Below are 17,708 nucleotides of genomic sequence, written 5' to 3'. Positions count from 1 at the left end.
GGAAAACTCAGTATATTCCTATGCAATATACCAGCAGGCTCCAGCCTATCACCACCATTGAACAGCTTACCGGACCTCAGTGGAGGGAAGCCGTTCAGGCACCGGGAGCACAGCTCTCCCGGGGAAAGCTATCTCAGATGCTATGGTCATAATTGATCATGCCATCTGAAGTGTTCAATGTCTGCGATTGCATTATAGCTGATCGGAGACATTGCCTTCAGATGTCGGCAGTGTGAAAAAGCAGAAACCCATCTTTAAAGTGCGGACATCCGCCGTACATATACAGTGAATTTTGTGAAGGAGTTAATAATAATTTTACATTTATGCATATGATTGGTATTAAAACAGTTAAATATTAGATGTTATTTACCATTTACTCTTTAGAAAAAAAAAATTTGAATCATCAATTTTTCTCTTAACGTGTCCACTGATAAAATGCATGGCCTATAAAATCTGTACTTACTAAGAAATGTTCCTGTGTTGTGTTGTTGATAGTCTTTGGCAATGAAGTTAGCCCATCTGCAGAGCTATATCAGATGAAGTATATGTTAACTGCTCTGCATAATGTCAGAGCTATTTGACAAATGTGAAATTGAACAAAAATGTATGCAGCAAAGACTAATATAAAATAGAAATAATTGTAAAGTAAATCATAATAATATGTACATAATAAAAAGTAATTTCAATACTCCACTCAAGTTTGAAAAACGAATGCCGGTCATCACATGCCGACATTTCTGTTGTTTTAGATAAGTTGTGTCCAAAATGAATTAGAAATTGTAGAGTATTATAATGCTCTCTGGGACCATACAGATGATTGTCAGGCCTGTAATGACACAGGGCACACTCAACAGTCTGAAAAATAATCCAGACTCTTACCATTGTATGATTATAGTCATTATTTCTTCTTTCCACAGATAGGCCATTACATAACATTTAATTGAAAGCAAGCAGCCAGTTATAATCACATTTTAAAAATTCCATTCTGCATCATATATTTAAATACCTATGCAGCGACAGAACTTTGGAAATGGCATTGTAACTTGAGGCTTTTTATTTCTTTAACCATGTTTTTAATTTTATTCTGACAGTCTTGTAGAAACTTTGGCTCTGATTTATCAAACTGGCTTTGTCTTTATTTTGGAGTAAATTTATCTGCAACAAGCCAAAGTAATTTTTTTGCCTGCTAAGACAATTTCAGAAATCCAGTTGTTTTGTGGGCCTTCCTATGGAGTACGTTGGTTTTTGGTCTTATAACATTGGGACAATTAGCAAAGTCTCAAAAAATTGTCTCTCTTAACTGTGGCAGGTGAAAATAAGTCAGAATGTGATTTTCTGCATGTGATAAATGTAGCAAGCCCGGCATGCAACTTTCATAAATTTGGCTCATGGACCGTTACCTTTATACAGATATACAAATGTGAAAAAGACAAACTTCAATTTCTCCCCTGTTGATAAATCAGGGCCTTTGTGTCACTCGGTTACTACTTTACTTTCATGGTAAGATTTAATAGAAGCTGATGTCTAAGAGTCCTGTCACATGGGCCAATAATCAGGAATAAACAAAGTTTGGTCCTGATAATTGCCCCATATAAGCATGCTGCCGATCACCTGACAAAGTGATTGTTTGATGGGTGATTAGACTTTTTCTATAGGTATTAACCACTCAGTGACCACCAGTACACCGTTCTACGGCCATCTCTCTAAGCGCTGCTCGGGTCTCATATGAGAGCCGGGCTCCTGCTGCAACAATCTAGGCCGTTTAATCCAGCTATTGACTGCGGCACCTAAGAGATTACATAGGGGCAGACTACCTTTGTCTCCCATCAGAACCCCATGAATAAGATCACAGGGGTGCCAATGTTTTGGCATGGCTGCCTAGGGCTTAATGAAGGCCCAGGTCAATCAATGTATTCAAACCAGGCTGCGCCTCTCTTCTTACAGAGTGGCAACAGTATTATCCGTCTTCTAGTAACAATAGCTTGGTGCCCATCCAATAGTAGCCTCTTCTGCCACAAGGCCTATAGACAACCATAATTCAATATATCAGGACAGCACTTAAAATTTTACTGTAATTCGGTAGTCTTTATTTTTATCTGCCAAAGCTTAGATCATAAGATTCCGTTCACACGTGAATCAATTATTTGCAACGTTTCAGGTTTATGAAAACACAATTTTCAAGCATATGTAGACTTGCAAAAAGCAGGGAACAGATGGGAATTAACTATAATACAGTGTTTTTGTGCATATTTTTGGTGGTGTTCTTTCCCTGTTAAAATAAACAGTTTAAAACGGATTTCATAAAATTATATCCAATACTGTTGCCTCTGCAGTAAATTATACTTAATATAGCCTTAGGCTCTGTTCACACTGGTGTCATAGCTAATCATGATGGACTCTAAAGCCACTTTTACATTTATTTTGTAGATTTTTGGCACAGACTTCACATTACCTTAAATACACAGTACAATTTATGCAAAACAGTACAGTCCAATGCGTGTGAATGGGGTTCAGTATACTCTATTGACATGTACAGACAAAAAAATCGGCTCAAATCTAAGAGCTTGCGGTGGTATTTTACAATTGCATTCAACAACATAGCCCTAGATTTTTGAAAATTTACTCTTTTTACCCACTTTTGTGAGAAGCTGGAGCTGTGGTAAAATCACTTGTAAATCCATCTTTTTAGGGTCCCTTCGCATGGGGCATTTCTTGGTGCAGAAATTTCTGTAACTGAAAATCAGTTCCATTCATCTAGATACCTGGAAATCTTGTGATCCATATGGATTTTAATGGGGTCTGTTTGGTTTCTGATATTTTTGAGGACAAGAATAGAGCTGCAGTGGAAGACCAGTGGAAACTCTGACAAAACTCCTTGGTGTAAGTGTGAATATATGCTACATCACATCCCAGATTCACAAATGTTTCTGCACCTAGAACATGTCTAAAAAGTGGTGCAATCTGGCACAGCTAGGGTTTTTCCAATTCGTTTAACTTTCTCAAAGGATCAGGGCCTTAGCAGGAAGGGGTGGGTCTAAGACACACCATTTCGCGCCAGAATTGCCCCACAATTCTGGTGTGAAATTCTGTCTCAAGCCAACAAACAGTCGGTATACACTGCGTGCATAATTATTAGGCAAATGAGTATTTTGACCACATCATCTTCTTTATGCATGTTGTCTTACTCCAAGCTGTATAGGCTCGAAAGCCTACTACCAATTAAGCATATTAGGTGATGTGCATCTCTGTAATGAGAAGGCTTGTGGTCTAATGACATCAACACCCTATATTAGGTGTGCATAATTATTAGGCAACTTCCTTTCATTTGGCAAAATGGGTCAAAAGAAGGACTTGACAGTCTCAGAAAAGTAAAAAATAGTGAGATATCTTGCAGAGGGATGCAGCACTCTTAAAATTGCAAAGCTTCTGAAGCGTGATCATCGAACAATCAAGCGTTTCATTCAAAATAGTCAACAGGGTCGCAAGAAGCGTGTGGAAAAACCAAGGCGCAAAATAACTGCCCATGAACTGAGAAAAGTCAAGCGTGCAGCTGCCAAGATGCCACTTGCCACCAGTTTGGCCATATTTCAGAGCTGCAACATCACTGGAGTGCCCAAAAGCACAAGGTGTGCAATACTCAGAGACATGGCCAGGGTAAGAAAGGCTGAAAGACGACCACCACTGAACAAGACACACAAGCTGAAACGTCAAGACTGGGCCAAGAAATATCTCAAGACTGATTTTTCTAAGGTTTTATGGACTGATGAAATGAGAGTGAGTCTTGATGGGCCAGATGGATGGGCCCGTGGCTGGATTGGTAAAGGGCAGAGAGCTCCAATCCGACTCAGACGCCGGCAAGGTGGAGGTGGAGTACTGGTTTGGGCTGGTATCATCAAAGATGAGCTTGTGGGGCCTTTTTGGGTTGAGGATGGAGTCAAGCTCAACTCCCAGTCCTACTGCCAGTTTCTGGAAGACACCTTCTTCAAGCAGTGTTACAGGAAGAAGTCTGCATCCTTCAAGAAAAACATGATTTTCATGCAGGACAATGCTCCATCACACGCATCCAAGTACTCCACAGCGTGGCTGGCAAGAAAGGGTATAAAAGAAGAAAATCTAATGACATGGCCTCCTTGTTCACCTGATCTGAACCCCATTGAGAACCTGTGGTCCATCATCAAATGTGAGATTTACAGGGAGGGAAAACAGTACACCTCTCTGAACAGTGTCTGGGAGGCTGTGGTTGCTGCTGCACGCAATGTTGATGGTGAACAGATCAAAACACTGACAGAATCCATGGATGGCAGGCTTTTGAGTGTCCTTGCAAAGAAAGGTGGCTATATTGGTCACTGATTTGTTTTTGTTTTGTTTTTGAATGTCAGAAATGTATATTTGTGAATGTTGAGATGTTATATTGGTTTCACTGGTAAAAATAAATAATTGAAATGGGTATATATTTGTTTTTTGTTAAGTTGCCTAATAATTATGCACAGTAATAGTCACCTGCACACACAGATATCCCCCTAAAATAGCTAAAACTAAAAACAAACTAAAAACTACTTCCAAAAATATTCAGCTTTGATATTAATGAGTTTTTTGGGTTCATTGAGAACATGGTTGTTGTTCAATAATAAAATTAATCCTCAAAAATACAATTTGCCTAATAATTCTGCACTCCCTGTAGAGCTAGACAAAAGCGTCTGTCCTTGCACCACATTTATCATCCAGCCTGAGCCTCTGTGATAAATCTGGTGCAGGTCTAGACAGCCTGTCACAAACTTAGTAAATCTGCTTGTATGTTTCATATAAATGTAAAAAAAAAATGAAAACCCTATACTGACGTCCATTATGCAAAGAAAAAGCCTGTATTTACTTTTTTGGAGTATGCTGTGGACAGAATATACGCGCACAATACTACACTATATAGGTGAGTGAATTAAAAGCGATCTCTAGCACCCTTTCATTTGAGGTGCCATTGCCTGTAAAGGTTATACCTGCCAATTTTGGTCCCCTAAAGAACCACTATAATTATATGGGGAAACATGTCAGGACTTACAAAGTTTGGTTTTAGTTTTTGAAGAGTTACTTTAGGGGTTTAGCCACTGAGAAGTAGGGTCACCCCTTTTGGGGCGAGTGCTCTGCTTGTAGGAAGGGATAGCTTAGGGAGTTTTTGAAGGACAGAATCAGAAGTCCTGGAATTGATCGTACAATTTTACATGCTTTAATATCTAATCATTCATCAAGGTTTCTTCAGAACGACCCCGCCATGGAAGGTTAATTGTTGGACGAGGTCATCTGTATCGACACAGCGGAACTGTCAGTAAGATGGACTAATATTGTGTCGTTCCCTGATTTTGTCAACTCTGTATTTATCTATTGAATACACTATATGCACATGAAAGTATATTTTTCAATACAGTTCAGAAAAGAAGTTCAGAAAAACTGCCAAATGTATGTCCAAAGGATACTTTTTCATGAAAAGTTTGGCCCATAGTCTATAGAAACGTTTTTATGTCTGAATACCTTCCAATAAAGTACCCAGTGATCTGTCAGCGTGGTGTGAACAGAACCTTATATCTAGATATAAACCTTTTGTATGTCTCTAAACCAGAGACGGCAGAAAGCAAAACATTTACACTCATGATTCACACTCTCTTTTTAAGTAGGAGTTTGCCATGAAGTAAAATACTATACACCCTCGCTACTAAATATGTCCTGCTGCTTAGCCTCTGAGAAAATTAGCGGCTTTGCTTTCAAATTTAAATTTGTTCCTCACCACATTGCTTTATAGGCTCTAATTTGTAGGGAGTAGCCATGACTTACTAGAATATGTCATTTTCATTTATATGCCATGAAAATGTACAATTACATGGTGCCCACAGTGTACAGCAACCATTAAATGATCATACATCCACACTATATTACTTGGTTTCTCCCGCTTTAGACAGTTACTGTGCAGTAGGATTTCTCTACACAAAGAAGAAGTGGAAAACTAAAGAGCAGGACATATTTTAAAGATATTTAGGAGACAATGATGTGGACTAACAATATAACTGAAAAGACACAGCAAGTGTGTGCCTCCAGAAGTAAATCGGTAAATCTGCTTATGGAATTAAATATAAATATAACTCAAACTTCCCTCATTAAAAGGGTTTCTAGGACGCCTATGTTGATGACCTGTCTGCAGGATAGGTCAACAATATCCGACTGTTAGGGGTGTGACTCCTGGTACCCACGCCGATCAGAGGAGGTCACGACACTCCAGTAAGCTTTGCGGTCTCCTCACAGCTTGCCAAACACAGCACCGTACATGGTACAGTATAGTGGCTGTGCATGGTATTGCAGCTCATGAATGTGACGCCACTGGCCTAGGAAATGGCCCAATCGCTCAGCTGACTCGCAGGAGAACCAGGGGTCAGACCCCAAATGACCTGCTATTGATGACCTATCCTGAAGATAGGTAATCAATATATGAAATCCAGGAAGACCTCTTTAACTGATTTAATGCAGGGTGAAATACTTAGAACCTAACCTAGGATCTCAACCCTAATAACCTTTTATTAATATGTACATTAGGTCTTTAATACTCTGAGGGGCAGTTTACTTCTTGACTGACAGGGTCAGGTTCCTGAATATCACATCTCACCTGGCCCTGTCTATCAAGAAGAGGAGGGAGGGTCTATCAGAGGAAGCAGGAGGAGCAAGGATCCACAAAGTAGCTTGGGCCCGCCCTCAGTGCACTTAACTGTGCAAAAGTACATTTTCTCCAGAATTAAGTAGTGGATCACAAAGTGAAAGGTAACATTACGTTCAGCTGAGCCAGCCCTACAAGGCATTGGGGATCCTGCATTTTGAGAAAATATTTGTGATATTGTGAGTGGGAAGAGCTTAGCAGAAGGGGCTGGGTCATCACGGCACAACCCATTTACTATAATTTATTCCAGAAATCTGGCAAAATTTTAATTGAAATCTATGTCAGCTCCTAGCTGGTGTAGGTTTGAATTTCTGGCGCATGGACTTCACAGAGGTGACAAATTTATTAAGAGGTCTGCGCCTCTTAATAAATAGGTCACATCTTATGCCTGTAGGCTTTTTACCAAGACTGACGTATGAAATACCAATCTTAAGTAAATGACCCCGTTTTGCCTGGTTTAACACTGAATTTCCCAGTATTGACTCCCTTAAAGTAATTTGTCCTGTAATTTCCTATTTTAATGTGCCTCTTTAGTCCTGGGAATGTTCTGTTCTGGAATAATCTGCAAGGATAAATTGTAGGATTGCAAATTGCACATGCTTTGTGCCTTAGGGCCCCTAAGAAAACTATTCGAATCTGCAGATGGTTAGGTAAGTTGGCAGAAGTCGCTCTTTTTGGCAGAATTAGCAATGGAAATTCCTATACATTATTTTTCTATCGGTCATATTGTACATTATGGCAGCTGACCCCATCTTGACAACTCATGTGCTCGCTGTAAAAGATGTCTGAGGTCGTGCTGAAACACTTACATGATGGGGTGTGGGCACTACTTTACAAACTTTTACATGACCCTTAAAATGTTTAAAATACTCTGTTACTGTACAATGTGAAAAACCAGCTAAGCCTGATAAATGGACTTTTTTTCCAGCTCAGATACACCATTTGAAAAATAGAACAATTTTACTTGTCCCCGATGACCTGAAGTATTCCGAGGCAACCACAGTTGGTGTTTTAAAAATTCCTTTCCGCAGCTGCTGTCTTCATGATCTGCAGTTCAAACCAGCAAGAAAAAAGAAAAAAAGCTCTTTTTTCTTCCCAGGAATAACTGGAGTCTGCTTCTGCCCGTCCAATGTTTTTTCTGTGTTTAAGTTATGAGTCATTCCATGTGACTGATACCTCCGCTAGTGCTTTTTGGACAGAATTCACAAGTTACAGCTTCACAGACTTTTGCTTGCAACACATGCTATGCATTGCTTTATTGAAATCAGAAAACGCCATGCAACATTAAACCTCAGTCATAGTCCAATTTATAGAGGAAGCCTACTTTATTTAGACTAAATTGCACTGTTTAGCTTTTAAGTACAGAAGAAGGCTTTGTCTGGAAAATAGATATATTACTGTAGCAGTGAATATTTGGTCAATCGTCAGTGTAGGAAACAGAACATTCGAACATTCTTTAAAATGGAGAAAAACGTGATGGAATATAAATCACCCATCATATTCATGTAATATTGAGCACCTATTTTACCATGTGGGTAAGGATTTAATAATGTGTCTTTTCGTAGAGCAGTGTTATTACAGCTTGATTAAAGTGGCCTGGAAACATATAGGGGCACATTTATTAGGACCGGTATTTTAGACCCTGGTCTTAATAAAGCCCCATAGCTGGCGGTGGATATGACGAAGTTATGAAGAGGCGACGGCCTCTCCATAACTTCAGCGCATCCAGCTCCACTTCTAAATGTAAGACATCTTCTGAGCTATCTTACATTTAGACCTTTTTCTATGATAAATGAGACAGGCCTACTGGTCCATCCCCCCACACCACGCTGGCGTGAGCGAGGCGAAGTCACAGATAACCATTTGTGCTTGAAATATGCGTATTTCAGATTGGTAAATGACTCCCTCAATACTTAAAATATTGTTCTAAAATAATCCATGTTTCCTGGATGCTCCTCTTTTCAGCCTGCAAATGTGGATCTTCCTGGAAATCGGACTCAGGCGTGCTAATTTTTATACAACTACATTTTCATTATTGCAGCAACTTCATATTAATTTGAATAAGGTACACAAATTAGTGTTCATCCTATACCAAAAAATCTCAATACTGGCACACTTGTTCATACCCCAAACCCTCCCCTCACTCACAACATCTACTTGTATTCCTTAGGGTACTTTCACACTAGCGTTTTGGCTTTTCGTTTCTGAGATCCGTTCAGGGCTCTCACAAGCGGTCCAAAACTGGTCAGTTTAGCCCTAATGCATTCTGAATGGAAAAGGATCTGCTCAGAATGCATCAGTTTGCCTCCGTTCAGGCTCCATTCCGCTCTGGAGATGGACACCATAACGCTGGCTGCAAAGTTTTTCTGTCCGCGATGTGGTGCGGAGCAAGACGGATCCGTCCTGGCACACAATGTAAGTCAATGGGGACGGATCTGTTTTTTCTGACACAATAGAAAACGGATCCGTCCCCCATTGACTTTCAATGATCCTCAAGACGGATCCTTCATTGCTATAGAAGACATAATACAACCGGATCCGTTCGTGACGGATGCATGCGGTTGTATTATTGTAACGGAAGCATTTTTGCAGATCCATGATGGATCTGCAAAAAACGCTAATGTGAAAGTAACCTAATCCAACTTTAGGTGAGAGGAGTTGTGTAATATAAAGATCTCATTGGTTTTGAAGTTGGAATAGCATAGGTATAGGTTTAACCTTTAATGGAGTGTGGGGCCAATGGATAAATGGTGGCAAAACCAATACCACTCATTCCACTCATTCACATGGATACCACTTACCCTGGTTGTTAGAATTGAAATATCCCTCTCTTATATCAGTCAGTATTTGAATATACACTGCTCAAAAAAATAAAGGGAACACAAAAATAACACATCCTAGAACTGAATTAATTAAATATTCTTCTGAAATACTTTGTTCTTTACATATTTGAATGTGCTGACAACAAAATCACACAAAAATTTAAAAATGGAAATCAAATTTTTTAACCCATGGAGGTCTGGATTTGGAGTCACACTCAAAATTAAAGTGGAAAAACACACTACAGGCTGATCCAACTTTGATGTAATGTCCTTAAAACAAGTCAAAATAAGGCTCAGTAGTGTGTGTGGCCTCCACGTGCCTGTATGACCTCCCTACAACGCCTGTGCATGCTCCTGATGAGGTGGCGGACGGTCTCCTGAGGGATCTCCTCCCAGACCTGGACTAAAGCATCTGCCAACTCCTGGACAGTCTGTGGTGCAATGTGACGTTGGTGGATAGAGCGAGACATGATGTCCCAGATGTGCTCAATTGGATTCAGGTCTGGGGAACGGGCGGGCCAGTCCATAGCATCAATGCCTTCGTCTTGCAGGAACTGCTGACACACTCCAGCCACATGAGGTCTAGCATTGTCTTGCATTAGGAGGAACCCAGGACCAACCGCACCAGCATATGGTCTCACAAGGGGTCTGAGGATCTCATCTTGGTACCTAATGGCAGTCAGGCTACCTCTGGTGAGCACATGGAGGGCTGTGCGGCCCTCCAAAGAAATGCCACCCCACACCATTACTGACCCAATGCCAAACCGGTCATGCTGGAGGATGTTGCAGGCAGCAGAACGTTCTCCACGGTGTCTCCAGACTCTGTCACATCTGTCACATGTGCTCAGTGTGAACCTGCTTTCATCTGTGAAGAGCACAGGGCGCCAGTGGCGAATTTGCCAATCTTGGTGTTCTCTGGCAAATGCCAAACGTCCTGCATGGTGTTGGGCTGTAAGCCCAACCCCCACCTGTGGACGTCGGGCCCTCATATCATCCTCATGGAGTCTGTTTCTGACTGTTTGAGCAGACACATACACATTTGTGGCCTGCTGGAGGTCATTTTGCAGGGCTCTGGCAGTGCTCCTCCTGTTCCTCCTTGCACAGAGGCGGAGGTAGCGGTCCTGCTGCTGGGTTGTTGCCCTCCTATGGCCTCCTCCACGTCTCCTGATGTACTGGCCTGTCTCCTGGTAGCGCCTCCATGCTCTGGACACTACGCTGACAGACACAGCAAACCTTCTTGCCACAGCTCGCATTGATGTGCCATCCTGGATAAGCTGCACTACCTGAGCCACTTGTGTGGGCTGTAGACTCCGTCTCATGCTACCACTAGAGTGAAAGCACCGCCAGCATTCAAAAGTGACCAAAACTTCAGCCAGGAAGCATAGGAACTGAGAAGTGGTCTGTGCTCACCACCTGCAGAACCACTCCTTTATTGGGGGTGTCTTGCTAATTGCCTATAATTTCCACCTGTTGTCTATCCCATTTGCACAACATTATGTGAAATTGATTGTCATTCAGTGTTTCTTCCTAAGTGGACAGTTTGATTTCACAGAAGTGTGATTGACTTGGAGTTACATTGTGTTATTTAAGTGTTCCCTTTATTTTTTTGAGCAGTGTATTTCCAGCTATCCTCCTTTACAAGACTGTGAAATAGGGCTGATGTGATTAAGAACACCCATGTGTCCATGGTCAAGCGGTTTCTGCCTTTATTTCACACAAGTCCTGAGAGATGTTGTCATAGACCTGACTATGGTAACTTTGATGTTCTTGCACATCTTTGGATAACTATTAAACAAAGGGCTCACAATCACAAAGGCATGTTTCCATCTCACTGTATATGCCATTACTGTATGATCAGTAGGGGTCCAGATAATGAAGGTATTGCTGATTCAGGAGCTTTGGCTCCTCTTTTTCCCCTGCACAGCGGTGCTCCAAGCACCCAACTGTAAAGGGAACTTCAATGAAGCTGTACTGCCGTTCCTTTGGACAGACAGATGGCCAGGCTCCACCGTGCAAAGAAGAACAGAGAAGGGGCTGCAACAATTAATCCGCACGGAAGACCCTTCATTTTAAAAGGAGGTCCCAGAGGTTAGACTCCATACTGACCAAAAGGTGATGCCATAACCTAACGATATGCCATTACTTTATGATATGATAATATCTATTTGAAGTAATACTTACATGTGCCATACTTACCGACAGGTCTTGAAATAGTGACAGGTGTCCCTATCACTAATATCCATGTTTTACTCTGAAGTGCTATGATGTTTCAGAGAAAATATAGCCCCAGATTTACTAATATGTCTGCACCAAAAATCAGTCTAAATAGTGACACAGTTTGGAACATCAAAGGTTTCTACACTTTTTCCTGACATGCTTGACAAGGGGCGCATTTATCGGGAAAGGGATGGAGATTCATAGGAATTTGACGTGGTCAAAGATGCACCATAGAAACATAGAATGTGTCGGCAGATAAGAACCATTTGGCCCATCTAGTCTGCCCAATATACTAAATACTATGGATAGCCCCTGGCTTTATCTTATATGAAGGATGGCCTTATGCCTATCCCATGCATGCTTAAACTTCTCCACTGTATTTGCAGCTGCCACTTCTGCAGGAAGGCTATTCCATGCATCCACTACTCTCTCAGTAAAGTAATACTTCCTGATATTACTTTTAAACCTTTGCCCCTCTAATTTAAAACTATGTCCTCTTGTAGCAGTTTTTCTTCTTTTAAATATTCTTTCCTCTTTTACCTTGTTGATTCCCTTTATGTATTTAAAAGTTTCTATCATATCCCCTCTGTCTCGTCTTTCTTCCAAGCTATACATGTTAAGGTCCTTTAATCTTTCCTGGTAAGTTTTATCCTGCAATCCATGTACCAGTTTAGTAGCTCTTCTCTGAACTCTCTCCAAAGTATCAATATCCTTCTGGAGATATGGTCTCCAGTACTGAGCACAATACTCCAAATGAGGTCTCACTAGTGCTCTGTAGAGCGGCATGAGCACCTCCCTCTTTCTACTGGTAATTCCTCTTGCTATACACCCAAGCATTCTGCTAGCATTTCCTGCTGCTCTGTGACATTGTCTGCCTACCTTTAAGTCTTCTGAAATAATGATCCCTAAATCCCTTTCCTCAGATACTGAGGTTAGGACTGTATCACTGATTTTATACTCTGCTCTTGGGTTTTTACGTCCCAGGTGCATTATCTTGCACTTATCAACATTACATTTTAGTTGCCAGATTTTTGACCATTCCTCTAGTTTTCCTAAGTCCTTTTCCATTTGGTGTATTCCTCCAGGAACATCAACCCTGTTACAAATCTTTGTGTCATCAGCAAAAAGACACACCTTACCATTGAGGCCTTCTGCAATTTCGCTGGCAAAGATATTAAACAATATGGGTCCCAGAACAGATCCCTGAGGTACCCCACTGGTAACAAGATGTCACGACTGTGACTGATCCAGACAGGTCTGGGAGGAGAAGGTCGCAGCGACTTGCTACTCGCGATAGCTTGTGAGTTTGCTCCGTGGTTCAGGGTATGTCATCTGGGTTTTGCCTTGTGAACCTTTTTGTCCTGACTGGGAGTTTGTAGGCATCCTTCTCAGGTGAGTCCTGTCTGCCACTCCCAGCTACTATATTAGTTTCACTTTCACTTGCAGTCATTGCCAGATATAATCAAATATAACAAACAAAGAAGTCCCTCAAAGGGGTTGCTACGCAATTATTTCCCAAATTTTTAATTTTTAACGGTCACTAGGACCAAGCGTATTTTTGCAACTCCTCCGACTAGTGTTGTAAAAAACTCAATTTTATTATAATCATTTTAAAACCAAAATATAACATGGGAACAAAAAAGGTTAAAACTATCAGGAGTGACAGTTGCAGAGTCAGTGGCCAGTGTTCATGTGTATAACTAGTATCCAAACTTTGTGGATTTGCCTAGTTGTTTATATCAATCAATGGTATAGAATCTCATAATACAGAGACCTATCCATATCGCTCTATCTTACTCCTGCCTAAAAAACAGCGTCCTGGGTCCCTACATGTTTCGCCGAGCCTGTCGGCGTCTTCAGGGGAAACTAACAGGTGACTGTTGGGGGCGGGGTCAGGGCTTTTTAAACCTTTCGGTTACTTTATTATCCAATCAGCCCTCTAACTTGGGGTGGACTTTGCAGGGGGACTGCCGATGGGTATACACTGCTTCACCGTCCTGCCAATGGGTGAGTGCCACGTTTTACTAGCCGTGGGTGTGCGCTGTATAATCGGGCTGTTGACGTCACCTCCTTCACCTCCCGTCAGCCAGCCCGGTCATGGTAGTTATGTCATTACCAGTGCGCCGTGTTTACTTCCCGGATGTGTCATTCACCTGCGTCCCATGGTATCACATTGACACTCTGCGCATGCGCAAGAACTTTTACTCCGTTGCACATGTCAGCTGGATCTGCGCATGTGTGAACACTTAGCCTCCGATGAAATCACAGCAGGATTCTGTTGGGCTATGTAGGTAACTGATAGGGAGATGGTCAATGTGGGTATATATTATATGTTTTTATTTTAATAGCCACTTATCCCATCTTGTCATGGGTTTACCAATATTTAATACCCTCTTACTTATAAATACCTTCTTTTTAGGTTCTCTTTATAGATATTAATTTTCTGATAACACCTGGTTCTGATTTCAAATCCCCAGGGTTTTGGTCATGATGATTATTTTTTATTTTATAGTAGTTTTATAAAACCATTTTTGTCATAATGTTCTATATATCTCACAATTAATGTTTTTTGACCATATATTTTATATATTTTATTTTTTATTTGTTATTATTTTTATTACTTCCCTTATTGATATCTATTTCCTATTTTATCCCTAGGTACCTCAAAGTCCTCCAGACGGATGCCTCCCTAGACGTAAGTGTCACTCATATAGGTTTTTGTGTCCTAGTTTTCTCTAAACTCCTGCATTTTCTAATTTCCTCTTCCCTTCCCTCCACACCCGCACCCCAAAAAAATTCTTATCTCCCTCTTCTCCCTGTAGGGATAATTATTTATTTGTCTATTAATTTATTCTTTTTTCTTGATATTTATTTTCATATCTGGAGAAAAGACTTTTTATTTTTATTTATTTCATTTTTATGCCCCATAATATTAATACAATTCTCACTAAATCCATTGTATATTGTACTCTAGATGATCCATTTGACCTTATAGAAAAGAAGCAAAGGTGAATCCCTCGTTTAGCCCATTCGGGGCGAGTGAGTGGAGATGATAGATCCACTTCGTCTCCTCTTGTTGCAGCTTACGGTCAATACTGCCCTGCCTGGGAGATACCCCGATCTTCTGTATCCCCCAAATTTTTAAACCATTTGTTTTTCCGTCATGGCATGTTAGTAAATGCCTAGAGAGGGGTGTCTCTTCATTGGTATTTAGTACACTAAAATGCTTAGAGATCCTCCTCCTTAGTTCCTGAATGGTTTTCCCAATATACAGCTTTTCACATTCACACTGTATACAGTAAACCACCCCAGGACTCTTGCAATTGATGAATTCTCGTATTTTATATGTTTTGTCATCATAGGGATTTTTTAAATCCTTCTTTGGAATCATAAACTTGCAAAAACTACAGGCTCCACACGGATAGGATCCTGTGGTTTTGAGCCATGTAGTTTTGCTTTGGGGAGTTCTTTGAAAATGGCTTCTGACTAGCATTTCCTTCAAATTTCTACCCCGTCTATACGTGATGCTTGGATTTCTGGGTAGTATCTCTCTCAGATCCTTGTCCGCTTTCAGGATATGCCAGTGTTTTTGGAGAATCCTGTATATTCTAACATTCTGCACATCATAAGTCCCTATGCATCTAATGGTCTTCTCATCATCCTTTTTCCTATTATTTAGTAGTTCTTCCCGATTTGTATTTACGGCTCTGTTGTACGCTTGATGTAGGACCTTTTTGGGATATCCCCTCTTTCTAAACCTTGAGTATAAGATGTTACTTTCCTTTTGAAAGGTCTCTTCGTCAGTACAGTTCCGTCTGGCCCTCAAGTACTGGCCTACGGGAATACCTCTCTTTAATTTTGGTGGATGATAGCTCTGCCAATGAAGAAAACCATTAGAAGCTGTGGGTTTCCTGTACACTTCTGTTTTAATTTCTCCTGTCCTGTCCAGTGTAATTTTTAAATCGAGGAAATTAATACTTTCGGACTGTACTTCTACAGTGAATATAAGACCTAGATCATTTTCATTTAATCTTTCCGTGAATTCTTTAAATGCATTAACCGAACCATTCCAAAAAATCAAAATGTCATCTATAAATCGGCCCCAAAACAAAATACAATCTGTGAATGTTGTGTTCTCCTCCGTGAATACAAATTTTTCTTCCCACCACCCAAGGTACAGGTTTGCGAAACTGGGTGCGCAAACCGTCCCTATTGCTGTGCCGTGCGTCTGTAAATAATAAGTGCCATCAAAAACAAAATAATTGTGAGTGAGTAAAAAACGTAACAATTGTATAATTAAATCATTATGCTGATACAAATAGTGCTTCACTGCTTTTATCCCTTTTTCATGTTCAATGCTCGTGTATAAGGCCTCTACGTCGAGGCTAGCTAAAAGGGTATTGGGGCCTAGCTGGATGCCATTTAGTTTTTTGACCATGTCTAGCGTGTCTTTTATATAAGATGGTAGAATTTCAACGAAGGGTCTAAGGAAAAGGTCCACGTAAGTACTAATTCCCTCACAAAGACTGGCATTGCCGGATACAATTGGTCTTCCTGGGATTGGATCCCGCTTTTTGTGTACCTTCGGCAGGGCGTAAAAAGTGGCCGTCGTGGGACATGTATTATACAGTATTTTAAATTCATCTTTTGAAATCAAATTGTCCTCTTTGGCCTGCTTTAAAAGGGACTCAAGTTCTAATTTAAATTTAGCAGTGGGGTTTGACTCCAATTTTTTATAGGTCTTCCGGTCATCTAGCAGTCTTCTGACCATCCCTACATAGTCATGTTGTTTGAGTAACACTATGTTTCCCCCTTTATCAGAGGCTTTGATTATTATTTCGTCTCTCTTCGTCAGATCTGCCAGAGCTACCTTTTCTTCATTCGTCAAGTTGTTGCCAACCTCACTCCCTTTTGTCTTAATCGTCTCTAAGTCCCTTGTGACCAAATTGACAAAAGTCTCCACACTGGCAAATCCTGAAAACGGAGGGGTATATTTGGATCTGGGTCCCATATCCGACATTGGGGCTATGGAATTTGGAGCCTCACCTCTACCGTCTCTTGATAATTCCTCCAAAATCATCAGAGCCTCCCTTTCTTTCCTACCTGGATCCTGTCTTTCTCTCTCTTTAAATTCTTTATGTAGAGCTAGCTTCCTAGCAAAAAGATTAACATCCTTTACCCAGGAGAAACAATTAAACCCTGGTGTAGGGGTAAATGAGAGACCCTTCCCCAGTAATAATTCATACTGGGGGTCAAGCTCAATCCCAGACAGGTTGATAATCTGTAGGGCCGGATCACACTCTAGATCTTCGGTATGTTGTAGCCCCATTTGTCTCTGTCTCTTAATTGAATCCCTGGGACTAAAAAAGACGGTGGTATTGCGGGAGTACTCTGAGCTATCATATGTGTTGTACTTCCATGTGCACCAATTTCCGATGGAAGTGAGAATGCAGATGATGCAGAGGGCAATCCTACCTGCAAATTTTGCTCCTGGGCACCCACGATCCGATTTCCTTGCACTGGATTTTGCCATTTTTCAGTGGTGTGGGGTCCCCCAGTTGTACCCTGATTTTGTGGGTATTTTTTGGATTGATATCCACCCCGATAGTATCTGTTCTTTTTTTTGCCACTATTTTTAGAGGGGTACCTTCCACTCCCTTCTGATTCAGAAACCTCAGACTCTGATATATCAGTGTAATCCCTATGCTCAGTTCTCTTAGAGAAATAGGGATTATTACTGTTTTTGTTATTATATATGTGTCCTGTTTCAAAATCCCTTTTATCTCTCAGGTATTTTTTATGCTTGCGTTCTTTAATCTCACTTTGTGCACTTTCTATATTCTTTTGGAGTCTGGTTTCAAGTGAGGGAAATTCGGGTTGTGCCTTAAATATCTGTATGTCCCCTATCTCTTTCTCCAATTGTGCAGCTACTCTCGTTAGTAATTTTCTCTCGTATTCACAAATATACAATTGCATCC

This window comes from Bufo bufo, chromosome 2 (assembly GCF_905171765.1).
Source record: "Bufo bufo chromosome 2, aBufBuf1.1, whole genome shotgun sequence".
NCBI lineage: Eukaryota > Metazoa > Chordata > Amphibia > Anura > Bufonidae > Bufo > Bufo bufo.
The sequence above is the reverse complement of the archived record's forward strand: the minus strand, read 5'-3'. Positions refer to the sequence as shown.